The sequence below is a fragment of the Schistocerca nitens genome, chromosome 3, assembly GCF_023898315.1.
Source record: "Schistocerca nitens isolate TAMUIC-IGC-003100 chromosome 3, iqSchNite1.1, whole genome shotgun sequence".
NCBI lineage: Eukaryota > Metazoa > Arthropoda > Insecta > Orthoptera > Acrididae > Schistocerca > Schistocerca nitens.
In genome coordinates, this window is record NC_064616.1 from 384,264,614 (window position 1) to 384,285,173 (window position 20,560).

At 44.0% G+C, this 20,560-nt stretch overlaps 1 protein-coding gene across 2 annotated transcripts in view; it reads right to left on the minus strand.

The window, feature by feature from the left end:
* Positions 1-20,560, minus strand: part of LOC126248326 (uncharacterized) — a 241,071-nt gene that overhangs the window by 45,516 nt on the left and 174,995 nt on the right. Inside the window, exon 3 of one of the 2 annotated variants that reach the window (XM_049949218.1) lies at positions 3,460-3,526. The exons of the other annotated variant lie outside the window; for it this stretch is intronic. The gene's annotated coding sequence lies outside the window, so the exon portion shown is untranslated. The remainder of the gene's footprint in view (positions 1-3,459; positions 3,527-20,560) is intronic. 2 annotated transcript variants of the gene reach the window in all.

The following is a 20,560-nucleotide window of genomic DNA, read 5'->3' on the forward strand; positions in this document are numbered from 1 at the left end:
TACTATCACAAGTTCAGAGCGGAAACTGAAATATGAAGTTGTGTGGAAGCAGAAGAAGAGATCCGAAATTAGGTTGACTAGTATGTGGAAGTAATTTGATATTTTTCGTTGCATGATACGTAAGAGATATTTTTCAGAAGTAAACGATTACGTAAAAATGACGATACTACACAACTATGAATTTCTTTTCTTTTCACGTTTCTTGGTTCATTCCCTAAAAATCAATTTTATTCAGTCCTACATCATTTGTGACTAAGTCATCAAAAATGAAATCGTTATCACATTAAATCTATCTTAGCTATAGGTATAGCTTGGGACAAGTAGCATGAATATAAAATTAAGGGAGACTAGGGTTACCTGTTCAGTCGATGAACGACAACCTCGGATAGCGAAAGTACAATGAAAGGAATCTACTATATCAGTTTTGAAACAACCATCCTTGCATTTATTTGAAATTAATGAGAAGAACCACAGAAAACCTAAATGTGGAGGGCAAGGAGGGGAGTTTAACTGCCGTCGTCTCGAATGTTAGTCCACTGCCCCATCTCGTTCGGTAAGCAGCATGAAAATAGACTTAAATAGACGTAAATTAGAAATTAAGTGAGAAGCCACGCGTCAGCTCTGTGAAAGGGTCAGATGAGGTACAAAGAAATTTGTAGTGAAAAACAGACGCGAAGATATCTATTTCATTAGTACGTTATTTTGTTAAATATGTTATCCATTACAGGTAAAATATTGTTCTTTCTTACTGAATGTAACTAACCGCCAACAATGAAACAGACAAACCGATATGGAACGCATTTTGTTGCCCTATACAAATTAGTAAAATCATATTAAGTACTCTGTACTCATTCACAGCGAAGCTGAAGGATGGGCATGTAGCTTTCAGCATCTATTCACAGGTATCCCGAAACGCTGGTGTAAGTAATGTAAATGTGGTATTCATTTTCGGTAATTTGTGCCACGTTGCGTCACTCAGTGCTGAATGACGAAATGTTACGGTGTGCACCAGTTTATCAGGAAACTAGCTATTCGCTAGTTATTTGTGTGTATCTTCTAAAAACTAAGGTCTCCACTACGCATTAATGATGCGATTACATTATTGTTCTCCAGAAGAGAACCTTAACAAGATGCAACGTACACAGACGGTTTTCAGGCCAGTAATACTGAACACTCAGAGTCGAGAACTGAATTATTAGAGCACTTTATATTTAGTGCGTCATTAGGTAGAAAAGTTGATACATTCAGTTCTTAATTAAAACAGTTGTTGTGTAAAACTAAGTAGAGAGGGTAAGCGTGCAGCAGTTAAGGACAAGAAGTGTTATGATAATTCTTACTGCTGTCTGTTGCTGGAAACCTACTTATCATTATAAACTAGATCTAAAATAATTCTTTGCTTCTCTATTGTTATAGCAAAAAAATGGCTCTGAGCACTATGGGACTTAACATCTGAGGTCATCCGTCCCCTAGAACTTAGAACTACTTAAACCTAACTAACCTAAGGACATCACACACATCCATGCCCGAGGCAGGATTCGAACCTGCGACCGTAGCGGTCACGCGGTTCCAAACTGAAGCGCCTAGAACAGCCAGGCCACACCGGCCGGCATTGTTATAGCAACGATTGGGTGCTTACTGTGGGCTACCTTGCAACTTCGTATCTTACAAAATCTACCGTGAAATATCTTCCTGTTACTCAAACCAGTGCAAAAAACTAGTCACACATTATAGCAATTTCGCTTTATTAAAAAGCACTTTTTTTCAGGGAATAAGACCCATCAAACAATTGCAGTTTTGCTTTGAACCTTATCCACACACCGGTTTTGTAAACTTATCTTTCCATTATCAGTGCTGTGTGATGCGCCAGAACGACTTCATACTACATAGAGAAGTCGCCGCTGTAATTCATGCAGCCACTTGTATTATGACACGCTTCATTACAGTTACAGTTACAGTATTTCCGGGAATTTATAGCGGTGGCTCTTACATGTGGTACGAAGTTGTTATAACACATCATACAGCACTGTAATTGGAAATATCGGTATCCGAAACCGTTCTGCCGTTCTGGGAATAAAGTTCAAAGGGAAACTGTAATTGTTTGGTGCATTTTCTTTCACTGCAAAATGGATTATAAAGCTGCGTACTCAATCCGAACATCCATTACGTGCAAACTCATCGAGATAAAAATATCGACACTCCTTTTTCCAGTTGACCGAATATTAGGTGCATGCAAAAAATTCTTGAACAGAGCGTTTTCTAACGAACGTATTTACAAAGCCACAAGCATAAGAAAACTTGAAATGGAATACAAAGGCGTGCACTGATTATCTGACAGCTTTTGATCATTTGTGTGGGAATGGACAAGTAAATCTGACAGAAAACTTGCAATTAAACTTAAAACGAACGAGGAAAAAAAAATGTATCGTTTTAGGAGGTATAGGAGGAGCATATTGATTCATCATTGTGAACTTTATTCATAAGAACATTGTTAGGGTAACATAACGATTCGCCCTTAACAAAGAATTAACTAGAAACACTACAAAGGTTCAAATGGCTCTGAGCACTATGGGACTTAACATCTGTGGTCATCAGTCCCCTAGAACTTAGAACTACTTAAACCTAACTAACCTAAGGACATCACACACATCCATGCCCGAGGCAGGATTCGAACCTGCGACCGTAGCAGTCGCGCGATTCCGGACTGCGCGCCTAGAACCGCTAGACCACCGCGGCCGGCCACTACCAAGGACTACGTATTATACCGTCCGATTGGAATTCGGCACCACGAGCTCTAAAAACAACGATGATTCATTATTTTCGCTTCTTGTGCACATATTATGTTAAAAGGATATGTAGGCTAGAAGGGGACGAATCCTGAGTGTGTGCATACCTTTGTGGCCTAATCAGCTTTCACTACGAAGACGCTGTGAAACAGCGATCTAGAAGTTCTCTTACATGAAAGCAATAATTGATACCGAAATCAAATTTCGATGATTTTTCAGTTCACCTTTTGTAAGTCTCCCTGATATTAACAGATGGAGACCAGGAAACATTTTCTGCAGTCAGCGACCATGCCTCTTCGCCTTCTCCTTTGAACTCCTATAGAACATTCAGTAATATTTCCTTGTGTAAGAATTATATTTATAGGACACTCGCGTAACCATTCAAGTAAGAGTTTAAGGAACAGAGTCTCACGTGATAATGAATGTTATATACATTATAAAGCGCCTTATACTGATAATAATGAGGCATATCTGACAATGCGAGTTCACTTCGACGTAATACGCTCTAAGCATAAAAGCTTACTTATTCTTCCAATAATACATTAAAGACATGAAAGTAGGAATACGGAAACACTAAGCCACTAAACAAAGTGAAAACGCATCACACGGCTGAAGCATGGCGCACTCATTTGACCAGGGGAAAAGATAAAGCAGCGAAAACTAAGCAGGCACAGACCTGTAGTGGAGATCGTCCGGCGAGTAACTGAAGCTACGAGATTAGTGTTGGCCGGCTTTATGGGCGCCTGCAACAGACAAACAAAGCACTCGGCTCTAAAATCGGAACAGCCGAATGCTCCTCCAGATAATGTTGCTATCGGCTGTCGAGCCATGTCGCATCAGCAAACAAGGCTTGTAATCTCTAGATTAGGATGGGACCACAGTTGACTGGCACAGCTCTGCCTTTGTGACAAAACCACTGGGTTCATGTTTCTGGATTGTCAGACGCGTCACAGAAACAGGGGTGCTCGTTGCATTTAAGTCTGAGTATTTTCCTTGACATGGGACTGATGCCAGTTTTCTGGCAGCGCGTCCAGAAGGATTGGGGTTCATGTCACCAAACGGCCTACTTTACATAGGTTTTCACTTATGCCCATCAATCATATAAAGCAGGTGTCAGGATAGTCTCTTGAAAAGAATCCGGATGATTACCGAGTCTGTGGTCCGTTCCTCGTGGCGTCGTAGAGAAGACGTTAGAACTTAACATTCCTTCTTTCTCTTACGTAGTGCAAACTGGAACTCATAAGGGTTTCGAGAGAAACAAGTGAAAGAGAATAGATATAAGGGCCAGCCAAATGAAAAATAGACATATGGAAAAAAGGTAGTAAACTATTTACCATCACAAAAGTAATCGCCATAATTGTTAATTCAGTTATCTCACTGCGAGGCAAGATTGTCAATGACTTCATGGAAAATTGTTTGCGGTCGGCTACGGAACCATGATTGTACCAAGGCCAGCACCTCATCATTCGAAGCAAACCCACGGCCACGAACGTCTTTCTACAGCACTTCAAAAATAAGGAAATCGGATGGAGAGAGATCGAGAATGTTTGGAGGATGTGTAAGAGCTTTCCAGCGAAACTGCTGCAACGTAGTCGAAACGACGTGCCAACAGAATGCCCGCCCACGTGGTGCCATGGTTGTTTCGAGTACATTGCAGAAGTTTCGCTGGGAAGCCAGTACACACCCTCCATACATTCCCGATCTCTTCCCATGCGATTTCTATATTTTTGGAACCCAAAGAAAGACATCCATTTGCTTCCCCTGGGTACAATCATTGTTATGTCGTCAACCTTAAACATTTTTCCGTCTTGTCTCACACTGTGATAAATGCATTAACAGTTATGGCGATTCATTCTGAAATGAGGAACAGTTTACATACTTTTTTCCCATCATTTCGTTTTCATTTGACTGCCCCTTATAAATTCCGAGAGCACTGAGTTAGAACAACTAAAGTACGCAGCAGTACTTCTATCAACTGGTTTTCCAACACTCGGCTGAAAATGTGTTGTTGTTGACGCAGGATGAGGGCATTATACAATTATGGAACTCGCAACAACACGAAAATAGTATCGATCGAGTCGTGTCAGTCTTTCAGTCCATTCGGTATGTAATTCACATCTGACAGGAGAAAGCACGATAGGATTGACATTACTCCATTAAAGGTTCCCATTTTAAACCGTTAGCCGTAGGTGATTAACGCTGGCGAAGATTAACTGTTGAGCAAAATTCGCAAGACAAGTGAATAAATATGAGGGTGCAAAGACATCTGGCCACGATAATTTGGAGGGAGTCTGGGAATGATATAGAGAAATTGTAAGCGAACGTTCTGCTGGCAATCTAAAAGCAAATATGCAACGTTGGTTGTGCTCTCCAGGCATACAACGAAATGCATATTGAATCACTAGCAACTGCCCAGTTTTTGGTCTGCTCGGCAGTCGCGTTTGGTAACACAAGGCAATGCTCTGCAGAGCATATAAAGATAGAAGTCAAACTTCACGACAAAAACAGTCTGCTAAATTATTACTCAAATGCCGAACACTTGTAACGCAAACGAATACTTTGTGCTCCTCTTTCAAGCGCTCGTGTCTGTTCCTCTCTATTACTATCGCAAAACCCAAGCATATTCAATGGGAGTCTTGAGGGTATTTTTGTTCTGTCGTTGCAACTACAAAAATGCGTGATTTTTTCACCAGACGCGTTTCGCAGTATTGAGGTAAAACATCATCAGTTGTCTGTAATTAAGTTATTTACATTCTGATTTGCTTTTAGATAAAAAACAGTTCGTTAAGAACAAGTTGATTTGTAGCTACGGTGATTTTCGGCTGATTTCTCGCTTACATAGGGAAATGCCGTCTGCTAGCATATCGTTGTTTTTCTGCGTGATACTGATAGTTTTGGTCTATTTTTTTGTTTTCTGAAGCACTATGCATTTCTTATGTTTTTCACTACACACTTTTATGCACATCACTTCCTTTTTTTTTTTTTTTTTTTTTACTTGGAAGGATTGTATATTCTGGATAGACGAGCTCAAGGGAAACGAATCGAGTCAAACAAGAATGGATGTTGTTATTACCCAATTGCAATCATCATCGTTTGATTGTCTGTAATACATTGCCAGTGCTTGAGAGCGGAATTAGTTAGATTTTTATATGTACTATTGCAGGAGTCACATGAAATAATTCAATTCACTAAAAACTGGCATCTATATGCTACCCCATTTAGGTAGTGACATTTCTGGCTTGATTTAAACTGAGGAAAGCCAGGATGCAAGTGATATAATGAACTGTACAGGAATGGTTTTTGGAAAATTCTACGTTTGGGAAAATGTATTTTTCTTTCGCTCGAGATGGAACTTAGTATGGAATTTCAATCTTAAAACAATATTACACGAAATTTATTTTCAACTCAGCCCACTATCATTTGACAAATAAAATATCATTTGACAAATAAAAGAAATAAGTCATCACAATCAGGAAATTTTGAGAAGAGTTGTATCAATACTCCGATTGACAATTTTTCTATGTTAGCAAGCAATGTCCATTGACTCAACAGCCAGTCTCTCTTTCTTTGAACAACGCACTCTCCCGTGTGATGGCGAAATCAATGGCGAGGTATGTTTGAGCGTGTCACTAAGTAAGGAAACGCAGATTATAGTATTTCCTCCCGCTCATTTCTCTCACGTAGATGGGAAGAGAGAGAAGCAACTAGGAACGCGTGGGCAAGTCTGTTGAGGGGGGAGAATATGACAGGAGGGGGGGGGGGGGGGGGGAGAAAAGGAGCAGGAAGGAAACCGGTGACGTGTTCTCCTCGTCTTGGCCTTGACTGCAAGCTGACACAGAATACACAACTTACACGAAGTCCGTGACTAAGCGAAAATTTACATCTCTAAATGCTCTTCTAAAAGCTTCGATACTGCGCTGTACATATATGCTAGCGTGATCGCGTCAGCCAGCTGTCGTTGATTTTTAAAAAACTGAAATCGGTTACACCATTTTTTTATTTTATGCACGTAGTGAAGTTCTAGACGTTATCAGCAAATTTCATTTCACTAAATCCTAGAAACTGAACATTTGTAACTTATTCTGTGTTAGAGAGAACAAAATAAAATTTCACCCGTTTAGAAATTTGGAAGGAACGGAATACACAAAGTTATTAAAAGCAGGCGTTTCGTATGTAGTTTAAATGAATTTGCGGATTTGTAGGAACCTTCAGTATTTGCCGAAAAATAATACAAAAACGTTAAAGGTCTTCAATATTGAACACAGTCAAATATAGTGTTTCGTGGATCCAAAGCATTTAATAATGCTATTGAGCTGGACCTTTTTCGCTTTTCTCCGACGAGATTGATGTCTTTGGTGTTTACGACTTGTGGTCTTTCTCAGTGAGCTATGGCGTCATACAGTTTTCAGTCACATTAATGCGACCACCTGTCAAGAGCCTGAATAACCATCTTTCGCAGCACGAGAGTCAGTGCGGTTCTGGAAGGTACCAACTAGGACGTGGAGTCAAGCCGACTCCAGTGTCGTGCCCATCTACGCTAGATTTTTCAGTTGCGGATCCATGGCGCTAACAGCCCGGTCGAGGTGGTCCCACAAATTCTTGACTAGGTTTAAATCCGGGGAGTTTGGTGGCCAACGGAGTACGATAAACTCAGCCTGGTGCTCTTCGAATTGCGTACGTACACTGTGGGCTACTTGACACGTTGCATTGTCCTGCTGGTAGGTGTCATCGTGCCGAGGAAAGCCAAACTCGACATGGTCCGCAAGAGTAGATGCGTACTTGTGTCGATCCGTTGTGCCTTCCAGAACGACGAGATTACCCAGAGAATGCCACGAAATATTCCCCAGAGCGTAACGCCGCCTCCTCCGGCCTGGGCCCTTCTGACGATTGTTGCAGGGCGTTTGATTTCAGACTTTTTACGCCGTACACGCCAACGGCCATCTGTTCGATGGAGCATAAGACCTGATTCATCTGAAAGGGACAACTTCGCCACTCAGCAGACGTGCAGTTGCGTTCGGTGCCGATGAACAGCGCATGGGTGCGTGAGCCAGCATTGCTGCGGAAGCCCATACGCAGCAAGGTTCGTAGAACGGTCGTTGGTTTATCTGGCTGGTCAGTCGCTCAATAGTCGGACGTCTGCTAACCCCTATACATCTCTGCAGCCGTCGGTGACCCACGTCATCTATGGCCCGTGGTGCACCACAGCTGCTTCATCGCTGGTTCTGGATAGCGCCATATTGCCATGTATGGTATACTTCAACCACGGCAACATGCGTATAATTCACAGACTTAGCCGTTTCGGAAATGCTTCCACTCTTGGTCCGAAAACCAATGATCGTTCCTTTTTGGACGGCAGATAAATCGCTTCGTTTCTGCATTTCGATAACGACCGTACTGTTTTTAGCGTCCTCCCCGACACGCTTTATATATCATCAAGTGCTCACATAAATGTAACTGGACCGTTTATGTTGAAAAACGATGGATTTAGTGGATTTAGGTTTCCCATCAAATCACTACACCACTTCAGGCGAATGTCGTGATTGTCTTCGAACTAGGTTTCCTCGATTCTTGTTCAGCGAATGTAGTGCTCCATTTGTAAGGATTTTCGTTCAAATGGCTCTGAGCACTATGGGACTTAACAGCTGAGGTCATCAGTCCCCAAGAACTTAGAACTACTTAAACCTAACTAGCCTACGGACATCACACACATCCATGCCCGAGGCAGGATTCGAACCTGCGACCGTAGCGGTCGCGCGGTTCCAGACTGAAGCGCCTAGAACCGTTCGGCCACTCCGGCCGGCCAAGCTAGACCGCTTAAGACAAATACAGGGATGGGTCCTTTGAAAATTTCATGGGTGTTTTTCTTTCCTATTCTTCCGTAATCCGCGCCTGTGCTCAGTGTAAGATAACCTCGTTATCGACAAGACAAACCATTCCTTCCATCTTCAATGTATAGCACCATACTTAGCAATCATATACAATCGCTCACTCGTAGAAAGATCGTACCCAAAGACTGGAAAGTTTGTAAAGATACACGAATATCCAATAGGAGTAATCCGCTGAATGACAGACCCGTCTCACTAACGTCGATTTGCAGTAGGATTATGAATCACGTACTGTGCTCTAACATTATGAATCGACTGGAAGAAAACGATTTATTGACACATAGCCAACGCGGATTCAGAAAATATCATTCTTGTGAAACACAATAGCTCTTTATTCTCACGAGGTAATGAGTGCAATCGACAAGGGACGTCAAATTGATTCCATATTTTTAAATTTCCTGAAGGCTTTTAACAACGTTCCTCGTCCTCAAAAGTGATTTCTAATTAAACTGCGTGCCTATGGGGTACCGTCTCAATTGTGTGACTGGGTTAGTGATTTCCTGTCAGGAAGGTCACAGTTCGTAAAAACTGCCGGAAAGTCTCGATTAAAACAGAAGTAATATCCGGCGTTCGTCAAGGAACTATTATTAGCCCTCTGTTGTTCGTGGTCTGCATAAACGACTTAGGAGACAGTCGGAGTAGGCTCTTAGATTGCAGATGATACTGTCATTTACGGTCTTGTAAAGTCATCAGATGATCAAAACGAATTGCAAAATAATTTAGAAACGATATCTGTATGATGTAAAAAGCGGCACTTGACTCTAAATTATGAAAAGTGTGAAGTCATCCACATGAATAGTAAAAGGAATCCCCTAAATTTCCGTTACACGGTGAATCACACAAATCTAAAGACTGTAAATTCAACTAAATAGTTAGGGATTGCAATTACAAATGACATAGACTGGAACGGTCACATAGGTGATGTTGTTGGGAAAGCAAACCAAAGACTGAGATTTATTGGCAGAACACTTCAAAATGTAACAGGACTATTAAAGGTACGCTTACATTATGCTTGTCCACCCTTTTCTGGAGTATTGTTGTGCGGCGTGGGATCCGCATCAGATAAAATTGACGGAGGACATCGTGAAGTACAAAGAAGGGCAGTTCGTATTGCACTATCGCGAAATAAAGGAGGGAGTGCCACAGACATTATACACGGATTGGGGTGGCAGTCATTACAACAACGCAGTTTCTCGCTGCGACAGGATCTTCTCATGAAATTTCAATCATCAGCTTTCTCCTCAGAGCGAGAAAATGTTTTGTCAGCGCCCACCAACGGAGGAAGAAATGATCATCATAATAAAATAAGAGAAATCAGAGCTCGGACGGAAAGATTTACGTGTTCGTTTTTCTCGGGCGTTGTTCGAGAGTGGAAAGGTAGAGAAGCAGCTTAAAGATGGTTCGATGAACTCTCTGCCAGGCACTTAATTGTAATGTGCAGAATAATCATGTATATTTAGATGTAGATCATTAAGCTCTAAACTTCCTTCCTTCGACCAGTGTTGGTTTCCTACAGATGTGTGAGAGTGCCGGGATGTTTTACTGTACGCTACATCGATTTTCATTGAGTTAGGCAGCTCCTGTAGACAGGAGACGGAAGTGTGCACAACACTCGTCATTAGCGCTGCCACGTGCTCCCGTAGCGCCTGTTTCGACGGGGGCAGCTTATCAGCTACACGATTCCACGTGCAATGAGTGTCCCGAGGTAAACGAGCCTACGTCACTTCGTGTGGGCTATCACGTGAAGAGCACGCCTCCACGGCCTGACACGTCGCTGGCTGCCCGCCACGCCCCCCCCCCCTCCTCCTCCCCCAACCAACTATTCTCGGCAACGCCACAACTTTGGGAGTGGTCACGTTCGCATGTGCTTTCAATATATGGCGTAAGCCTTGACTGAACACGTTGTCTGTGCCTGGAAAAAATGAAAAGTATTTTCTCCCTTACTCTGCCGTATTCACACACAGTCCTAATGCTACGCCATCTGTCACTACATCGTATCTTTCGCAGGCCATACTGTACGACATCAAATCCAATGAATTTTACTGGATGATTACTGATAAGTTTGATATACACTCCCAATTACAGAATCGATAGAGGTTCTTTCGAGCTTTTATCAAATTTGCTAATCTGTGCTTACATGTCTCTGATGTTCCAGGCGTTGTATGTGTGGCTTACATTCGGTCTTCCATATGTACACATGCGAATACTGCTCTGCCTCCCAAGGTTTACCTCACGTAGTCCCTTTTCTATGTTGGATTTCCTTGTTGTTAACAATACGAACAACGAAGACCCTCAACTGTCAGGTTTATCGAAAGTGTAGTAGGCTTAAGAATATAATTTTTAGTTTTGCTATAAATTTTTCTTAATTGTTATAATTATCCATACTGTGCACAGCCTGAAACAGCAATCAGTGTCTCAAAAAGTCAGACAGTTGTTACTGTAAACATCGGCCGTTGTATCTCATAAAGAATGACCGACATTCCTTAGCAGAACAGTAGAAACCATATTATCCTTGCAATGCCCGTTATCAAGTTAGGTCTCGGACTGAGTGTCATGCAATATGATTATTCGGTAACTGGATTTTCAGAAAACTTCACCAGTAAAACCTGTGTTGTTGCTGGCACTGACCTGAAGCGATGAAGGAAAATACAGAAAGCGGAACTTGAGACAATTGTTGCTCGTCTACTGCTTATAACAAAATGATTCGCCTTCAGTGCTTGGTCCTGCAACAGTTATTTAGAGTTTATTCTTGTTTTCTGATCCTGCCCTGACGAATACAGAAACAGTTCCTTAAAAGCGTCCAAAAATGTTTACTGCCGTAAAATGTGTTACAACGTAGAAGTGTTAAATACATGGGAATAATAATCGAAGACAATTTGTTTCCTTTTATCGATTACAATAAAGAAGAAAGGAAGTGTAAGGTTTCACGTAGCGACAGCAATCATGTCACTAGAGAGAGAAAACACGTTCGGACTGGGCAAGCATAGGCTATTCGTTTTCGAAGAAACTAACCCAGCATTCTTGATTGGTTTAGCTTCTCCCAAATGCGAGTCCAGTGACTCGAACAACGTTCCAACTCGTTCGGTAGGCCTTTACAGAGAGCTCCTGTTTTCAGAGCATTCCCTCGGGCAGTCAGACAGAGCGAGGTTGCTCAATATTTAGCACAATGGGCTCGCATTCGGGAGGACAGAGATTCCAATCCCCGTTGATCCATGCAGCTTCAAGTTTTCCGTGGTTTTCCGTGGTTTCCCTAAGTCGCTCCAGGCAAATACCGGGACGATTCCTTTGAAAAGGGCACGACCCATTTCCTTCCTCATCCTTTCGTAATACGGGCTTGTGAACCGTCTCTAGTCACCTCGGTGTTGGAGGGAAGTTGAACCCTAATCTTTCTTCCTTCCTTCCTCCCTGAGGGCAGCCAGCAACCCTCTTACAACAGTTGCCGTTCAAAGCAGCCAACAGACTAAGGAATACCTGTATATAAAGAAAATTAGGTCGAGAAGTACGTCTGACAGTGAAGCTGGATGCTGTAGTTAAACTGAATTCTTTCAGTTAATTTCCCCATTTACACATGTTGTGCGAATTGTGTGGCAACAGTTGTTCATTTCCAACAAACTAAAAATTCCTCTTTATAGCCAACAATCTATAAATTTCGAAATTTGTTTCGTTTATGAAGATCTAATTCCTACTAATTCCTACGAAGTTTTCTCCTATGATGTTTCTCAATCGGTGCTCACTATCAGCGGTTTAAGGTAAGTCATGAGAGAGAGAGAGAGAGAGAGAGAGAGAGAGAGAGAGAGAGAGAGAGAGAAGCACCCAGAAGACAGTCAGGTGCCAATGAAACTTTAAATTCTCTGTGATAGGTAGAACAGCCACCAAAAAGCATCAGTGTTGTTCGTGTTCAGTGTTGTTACCTGGACTTTTAGGATATATAACGGCATGAACATCACCAGAAGTCATGTGATCACTGTAACGGATACAGAGACCCCGCTTACTTGTGTGAGATAGTGTTATCAGCACCTGACAGAGATTGAAAGGGCACAAATTGTGAGTCTCCACTAATTGGATAGCTGATCGAATCGTGTAATATCACGATTTACGGGGCATTCGGATGTGAAAGTGGCCTGATTTTGGATTGCGTGGGCACATGAGAACAAGTATGTTCGTCGTCAAGGTTCTGGTCGACTACGTCTGACCAACACAAAGGAGGATCGCCGTATTGTGCGCCAAGCACAACATAATCCTTTCACATCTGCGCCTGCCATCCGAGAACAAGTAATGGCCTCCCTGCAACCTTCAGTGTCATCTCGTACAATTGGTCGGAGACAGGCATCAGCCGGACTAGGGATTACCGCCCCACGCGTAGGCTACCGCGGTTGCATTTGGAGTGATGCTATGACCAGGAAGCATGGACGGTCTCGAATGGCATCGCGTTGTGTTCAGCGATGCTCGTGGTTCTTCGCTACCCTGGATGACCGTCCTTGGCGAATATGGCTGTGATGTGGCGGACGGTCCTATTCTTCTAATATTTTTGGGAGGAACAACGGTGTTACACCTGGCGTCATAAGGGAGCCGTCGGGTATGATTTCAGATCGTGATTGGTAGTGATTGAAGAAACTATTACGGCAGAATGGTATGTCACAGACATCTTGCGTCCTCGTGTATTGTGTCGTGATACCATTTTTCTGGTCCAGACACGGCAAATGTCTCTAGGAACTGGCTACATGATGTTGAGGCACTCCTGAGGCCAGCAAGATTCCAGAACATGTGTGGGACCAGTTAGGACCTCAACTCCGTCCCGGTGCCAGTATCTGGAATATCAAGTACAACAGTTGTGGGTCGCTTTGCCTGAAGAAAGGATACGACGGATTTATGACACCTTCCCCAACTGAATCAGTGGATGAACCAGGCCAGAGGCCATGCAACGTCATACTGATAAGAGGGCTCCTACTGCCAAGTTCTTTGTAAATTTGATTCCAAACTGTAATCTCTTAAATAAAATCACATAACTTCTCAATCCGTGAAGTATCACTTCGTTTCCTCCTCCCCTTCTGGGTGTTTAACTTCTTTTGTCGGGCAGTGTACGTTGTGGAGTTATGGAGCGCACACCATCGTAGTAATGAGCAAGAATAAGGGTCTCTTGACGCAGTACGAGAAGTATTTAGCGGGTGCTGGGAATACAGATAAATCATGTAGATAAAGAGAATGGAGAAATACGATTATTTAAGGGATTTCAACGAAGGGCGTCTTGTGATCTTGCGATGATTGGGAAATAACTCGCTTCTGGTGCTACCCATACTAACAATCTATTTTGGACACGACTCAGGATGAAACGCCAGTTCGCGTCAGTATAACGAACGTGCATTTATCATCCAAGAACTAAACCGTAGGAGGCTTATTCGTGGAAGTGGTGCGAATTTATGATGTATTTCACAACGAAGTGTAATACTAAGGAACGCAAGTATCCGGGAGCACACCATTAACCACATATTTTTGGAAACGGAGCTCCGTAATATACGAATCATTCGTGTACCATTGTTGAAGATGAACGTCGTCAAATACAATTTCAAACGGGGTGGAGGCCGTGTTACTTTATGGGGTATTGCGCTTGGGTTTCTGTTCTAATCTGTGGAATTTATACATTGACTGGCGAACCCAGTAATGCTTCGTAACTGCGAAGTATGTATGTGAATTGGATATACTCGTGTAGTGTAAACTACTTTCCCCTTCTCTCTGCCCATCTCCTCCTATTGTCTCTCCTTGTCCATCTTCTTTTCCTCCAACCCTCTCTCTGTGCACAAAATCCCCCCCCCCCTCTCTCTCTCTCTCTCTCACTCTCTCTCTCTCTCTCTCTGTGTGTGTGTGTGTGTGTGTGTGTGTGTGTGTGTGTGTGTGTGTCCTTCTCCCCCTCTCCATGTCCATTTACAAATGCCCCCCCCCCCCCCCCTGTCCTCTTACCACTCTCTCTCATCTTGAGCCTTGTTTATTGTTATTGGAAACGAAACCTCGATTAGGAATTGCTTAAAATCAATGGGAAAATCCGTTGGGATCGTTGGTATATGAGTAATGATGGTTCAAATAGCTCTGAGTACTACGGGACTTAACATCTATGGTCATCAGTCCCCTAGAACTTAGAACTACTTAAACCTAACTAACCTAAAGACATCACACAACACCCAGTCATCACGAGGCAGAGAAAATCCCTGACCCCGCCGGGAATCGAACCCGGGAACCCGGGCGCGGGAAGCGAGAACGCTACCGCACGACCACGAGCTGCGGACTATGAGTAATGAGCGACACCTCTTATGCTGCTGAATGTGTAAGTATAATAGCTTCAATGACAGTATTTAGCATAGTTTTAATCTGCGAGTGGGCAGAATTACACAGTCTTGGACGATTCAGATCCTGTAGTAGTATTCTAAGCATAAGCTGATAATCTATTCTATCTCGCGGCTGGTTTTAACAGAAAACATTGTCGTTTAAAAAAATACATAACCTATGTCAATCAGAACGCTCATTAGAGTATCGTGTCAAAATCTGAAATAAATCGGTCAAGAAATTTTCGAGATTTTTTGATAACGTTTCTCACTTATAGATTACATGTATATTTATGTATTACATACATTACAAATGTATATAGCTTTCGTCTGCCCGAACGTTCATTAGAGTACAGTGTAAAAATTTTAATTAAATCAGTCAATACTTTCCAAGATTTTTAGTAACAACGAATTGTGTTTTTATAGCAGTACGGACGAAGCAAAAAGTCATGACCACTGTTCACAGCGTGATTGAATGATGACGCCACGTGGTGTTGCGAGCACACGATTCGGCAAGGAAAGTGTGTAGGCTGAACAGAGACGAATGCGGAGTCATTCTAACGATGATACGCTCCGAAATGAAAACAACGGCGCACCACGAAGGAATTATCCGAATGGAACGGAAATCGATATATGTGATGTACATGTGTCGACAATCAAATGATTCCAACTTCAAAAAAGTTGGACGATTTGTTGCAGAAATGAAAATGAGCGTTTGGCGTCATTGGCCGGGATGCCCCCTACGGGGCAGGTCCGGCCGCCTAGGTGCAGGTCTTATTACATTCGACGCCACATTGGGCGACCTGCACGTCAGATGGGGATGAAATTGTGATGAAGACAACACAACACCCAGTCCCTGAGCGGAGAAAATCCCCGATACAGCCGGGAATCGAACCCGGGCCAGTGAGGACGGCAGTCCGTCACGCTGACCATTCAGCTATCAGAGCGGACATTTGTTGAAGAGAAAGAGCTTCACAAATTGAACAGGTCAATAACGCGTTGGTCCACCTCTGGCCCTTATGCAAGCAGCTATTGGGCTTGGTGTTGATTGACAGAGTTGTTGGATGTCCTCTTGAGGGATATCGAGCCAAATTCTGTCCAACTAGCGCCTTAGATCATCAGAATCCCGAACGGTTGGAAGGATCTGCCCATAATGTTCCAAACTTTCTCAATTGGGGAGAGATCCGGCGATCTTGCTGGCCAAGGTAGAGTTTGGCAAGCACGAAGGCAAACAGTAGAAACTCTCAATGTGTGCGGGCGTGCATTACCTTGGTGAAATGTAAGCCCAGGATGGCTTGCTATAAAGGGCAAAAATGGGGCGTAGAATGTCGTCGACTTATCGCTGTGTTGTCAGAGTGCCGCGGAAGACAACCAAAGGGGTCCTGGTATGAAAGGTAATGGCACGCAGACTCCTGGTTGGCAAACCGTATGGCGGGCAACAGTCAGGTCGGTATCCCACCGCAGTCTGGGTCATCCCCAGACATGGCTTCGGCTTAGAATCTCATTGACAGGAGAAGAGCTGTCTTCAATGACGGGTCCCGCTTTGAACTCAGCCCCGATGGCCAGCGAAGACGTGTCTGGAGACGCCCCAGAGAGCGGTGGGAGACCAACCTGACTGTCGCCCGCCATAGGGGCTGACAGCCAGTGTTGATGTTCTAGGGGTCCATTTCTTTTCATAGCAGGACACCTTTGGTTGTCAGATGCGGCACCCTTATAACACAACGGAACGTCGACGATATTCTACGCCCCGTTTTGATGCACTTCATGGTAAGCGATCCTGGACTTACATTTCAGGAAAATAATCCCGTCCCTGCCTTGGCCACCAAGGGCGCCTGATCTCTCCTCATTTGAGAACGTTTCGAACATTATGGGCAGGGCTCTCCAACCAGCTCGGCATTTCTACGATCTAACGCGTCAATTGGGCAGAATTCGGAACGATCTGCTAGAGAAGAACATCCAGCAACTCTATCAATCAATGCCATGGCGAATAACTGCTTGCATAAGGATCAGTTTGTGAAGCTCATTCAGCCGGCCGGGGAGGCCGAGCGGTTCTAGGCGCTACAGTATGGAACCGCGCGACCGCTACGGAAGCAGGTTCGAATCCTGCCTCGGGCATGGATGTGTGTGATGTCCTTAGGTTAGTTAGGTTTAAATACTTCTAAGTTCTAGGGGACTGATGACCTCAGCAGTTAAGTCCCATAGCGCTCAGAGGCATTTGAAGCTCATTCACTCGAAAAAATTGTGGAGTTTTCCTGAAATAATAACTATTTGTTTATTTATCTGCATATGTACATCACATCTACCGATACCCGTCCCTTTCGGATAATTCCTTCGTGGTGCGTTGCTTTTTTTTTTATCTTAGAGTGTATAGGTCGTAATAGGTTAAGTTCTACTCATACTGAACACATTTATTAAAGCACATTGGCTAGTACCATACTATAGAAACACGCTGCCCTATGGACGCCAAAAGCAGAATAGCATACTGCTCACTCTGCCGAGCGCTTTCTGCACCCACCGCACTGCATGACGTCAAATCCACCTGCTACAGAAGGTGCGTTCACTAAATCGCCGCAACTCAAAACATACCTGTGACCACACATTTAACTACTTATTACATTTAAATCGAATATGTGACTCGTACTGTGACAACACGCACCTTTGACTAAGGGCAGATTATTATCGTCCGGCGCCTGGGAACGAGTATCTCGGAAAAGGCGAAACGTCGTATGGCATTATTGGCCGGGAGACTCCACTTGGAGTTGTTCGACACCTGCTGCAACTACACTACTGGCCATTAAAATTGCTACACCAAGAAGAAATGCAGATGATAAACGGGTATTCATTGGACAAATGTATTATACTAGAACTGACATGTGATTACAAAAAAAATGGCTCTGAGCACTATGGGACTCAACTGCTGTGGTCATAAGTCCCCAAGAACTTAGAACTACTTAAACCTAACTAACCTAAGGACAGCACACAACACCCAGCCATCACGAGGCAGAGAAAATCCCTGACCCCGCCGGGAATCGAACCCGGGAACCCGGGCGTGGGAAGCGAGAACGCTACCGCACGACCACGAGATGCGGGCATGTGATTACATTTTCACGCAATTTGGGTGCATAGATCCTGAGAAATCAGTACCTAGAACAACCACCTCTGGCCGTAATAACGGTCTTGATACACCTGGGCATTGAGTCAAACAGAGCTTGGATGGCGTGTACAGGTACAGCTGCCCATGCAGCTTCAACACGATACCACAGTTCATCAAGAGTAGTGACTGGCGTATTGTGGCGAGCCAGTTGCTCGGCCACCATTGACCAGACGTTTTCAATTCGTGAGAGATCTGGAGAATGTGCTGGCCAGGACAGCAGTCGAACATTTTCTGTATCCAGAAAGGCCCGTACAGGACCTGCAACATGCGGCCGTGAATTATCCTGCTGAAATATAGGGTTTCGCCGGGATCGAATGAAGGGTAGAGCCACGGGTCGTAACACATCTGAAATGTAACGTCCACTGTTCAAACTGCCGTCAATGCGAACAAGAGGTGACCGAGACGTGTAACCAATGGCACCCCATACCATCACGCCAGTATGGCAATGACGAATACACGCTTCCAATGTGCGTTCACCGCGGTGCGAGCATCATGATGCTGTAAACAGAATCTGGACTCATTCGAAAAAATGACGTTTTGCCATTCGTGCACCCAGGTTCGTCGTTGAGTACACCATCGCACGCGCTCCTGTCTGTGATGTAGCGTCAAGGGTAACCGCAACCATGGACTCCGAGCTGATAGACCATGCTGCTGCAAACCTCTTCGAACTGTTCTTGCAGAAGGTTGTTGTCTTGCAAATGTCCCTATCTGTTGACTCAGGAATCGAGACGTGGCTGCACTATGCGTTACAACCATGCGGATAAGATGCCTGTCATCTCGACTGATAGTGATACGAGGCCGTTGGAATCCATCACGGCGTTCCGTATTACCCCCCTGAACCCACCGATTCCATATTCTGCTAACAGTCATTGGATCTCGACCAACGCGAGCACCAATGTCGCGATGCGATAAACCGCAATTGCGATACGCTACAATCCGACCTTTATCAAAGTCGGAAACGTGATGGTACGCATTTCTCCTCCTTAGACGAGGCATCACAACAACGTTTCACCGGGCAACGCCGGTCAACTGCTGTTTGTGTATGAGAAATCGGTTGGAAACTTTCGTCATGCCAGCACGTTGTAGGTGTCGCCACCTGCTCCAACCTTGTCACATGCTCTGAAAAGCTAATCATTTGCATATCACAGCATCTTCTTCCTGTCGGTTAAATTTCGCGTCTGTAGCACGTCATCTTCGTGGTGTAGCAATTTTAATTGCCAGTAGTGTATTTCCATATGACGCCACTTGGACGACTTGTGCGTTTTTACGAAGACGGTGAGATGAAATGATTCGGACAACACAAACACTTGGTCCCAGAGAAAAGAAAATATCCGACCTAGCAGGGAGTCGAAACCAGGATCAAACGATCCATAGGTAGCGACGGTAACCATTAGACCACGAGCTGCGGACTGCTGCTCTGCTGTTGTCGTACTACTGTCGTGCACTTCTATGGAAATTGGCTAAGGACGGTGAAACCACGAGTTGGCGACTAGCTATTGGGCATCAGCGTGTGATAGGACCGCTGTTGTTCTATATATACATAAATGATTTGGCGGACAGCGTGGACAGTAATCTGCGGTTGTCTGCTGATGATGCCGTGGTGTACGGAAAGGTGTCGAAGTTGAGTCACTGTAGGAAGATGCAAAACGGCTTAGACAAAATTTCCAGTGGGTATGGTGAAAGGCAGCGAATTTTAGGAAAGAGTGGGTCACTTGCAAAGGAGGCCGCATATACGTCGCTGGTACGACCTGTTCTTGAGTACTGGTCGAGTGTTGGGATCCGTCCCAGGTCAGATTGAAGGAAGACATCGAAGCAATTCATAGGCGAGCGGATAGATTTGTTACTGGTAGGTCCGAACAACATGTATGTGTTACGGAGATGCTTCGGTAACTCAAATGGGAATCCCTGGATGGAAGGCGACGTTCTTTTCGAGAAACACTATTGAGAAAATTTAGAGAACCGGCATTTGAAACTGACTGCCGAACGATTCTACTGCCGCCAATATACATCACGCGCAAGGACCACGAAGATAAGACACGAGAAATTAGAGCTCATACGGAGACGCTCAGTCAGTCGTTTTTCCCTCGCGCCGTTTGCGAGTGGAACAGGGGAGGGAAATGACAAGTAGTGGTACAGATCTGGTGTACTGTAGAGTACTAGATGAAACTACATGAGTTAAACATTCGTAATCTACAGGAACTGCGTGATATGTGTTTGGATGTTTGATACCATATAGGTGTATACCATCGACCGCATGGCAACGTATTTTGGAATTCAACGAAAACCAGCTGCCCGTTATAAGTTGACGAACACACACTTAAAGTGAGTAGTTATAATATTCTATCTATATAACGTACGTAATGGCGCGCTCGCCTTTGTGTGAGTGTGTGTGTGTGTGTGTGTGTGTGTGTGTGTGTGTGTGTG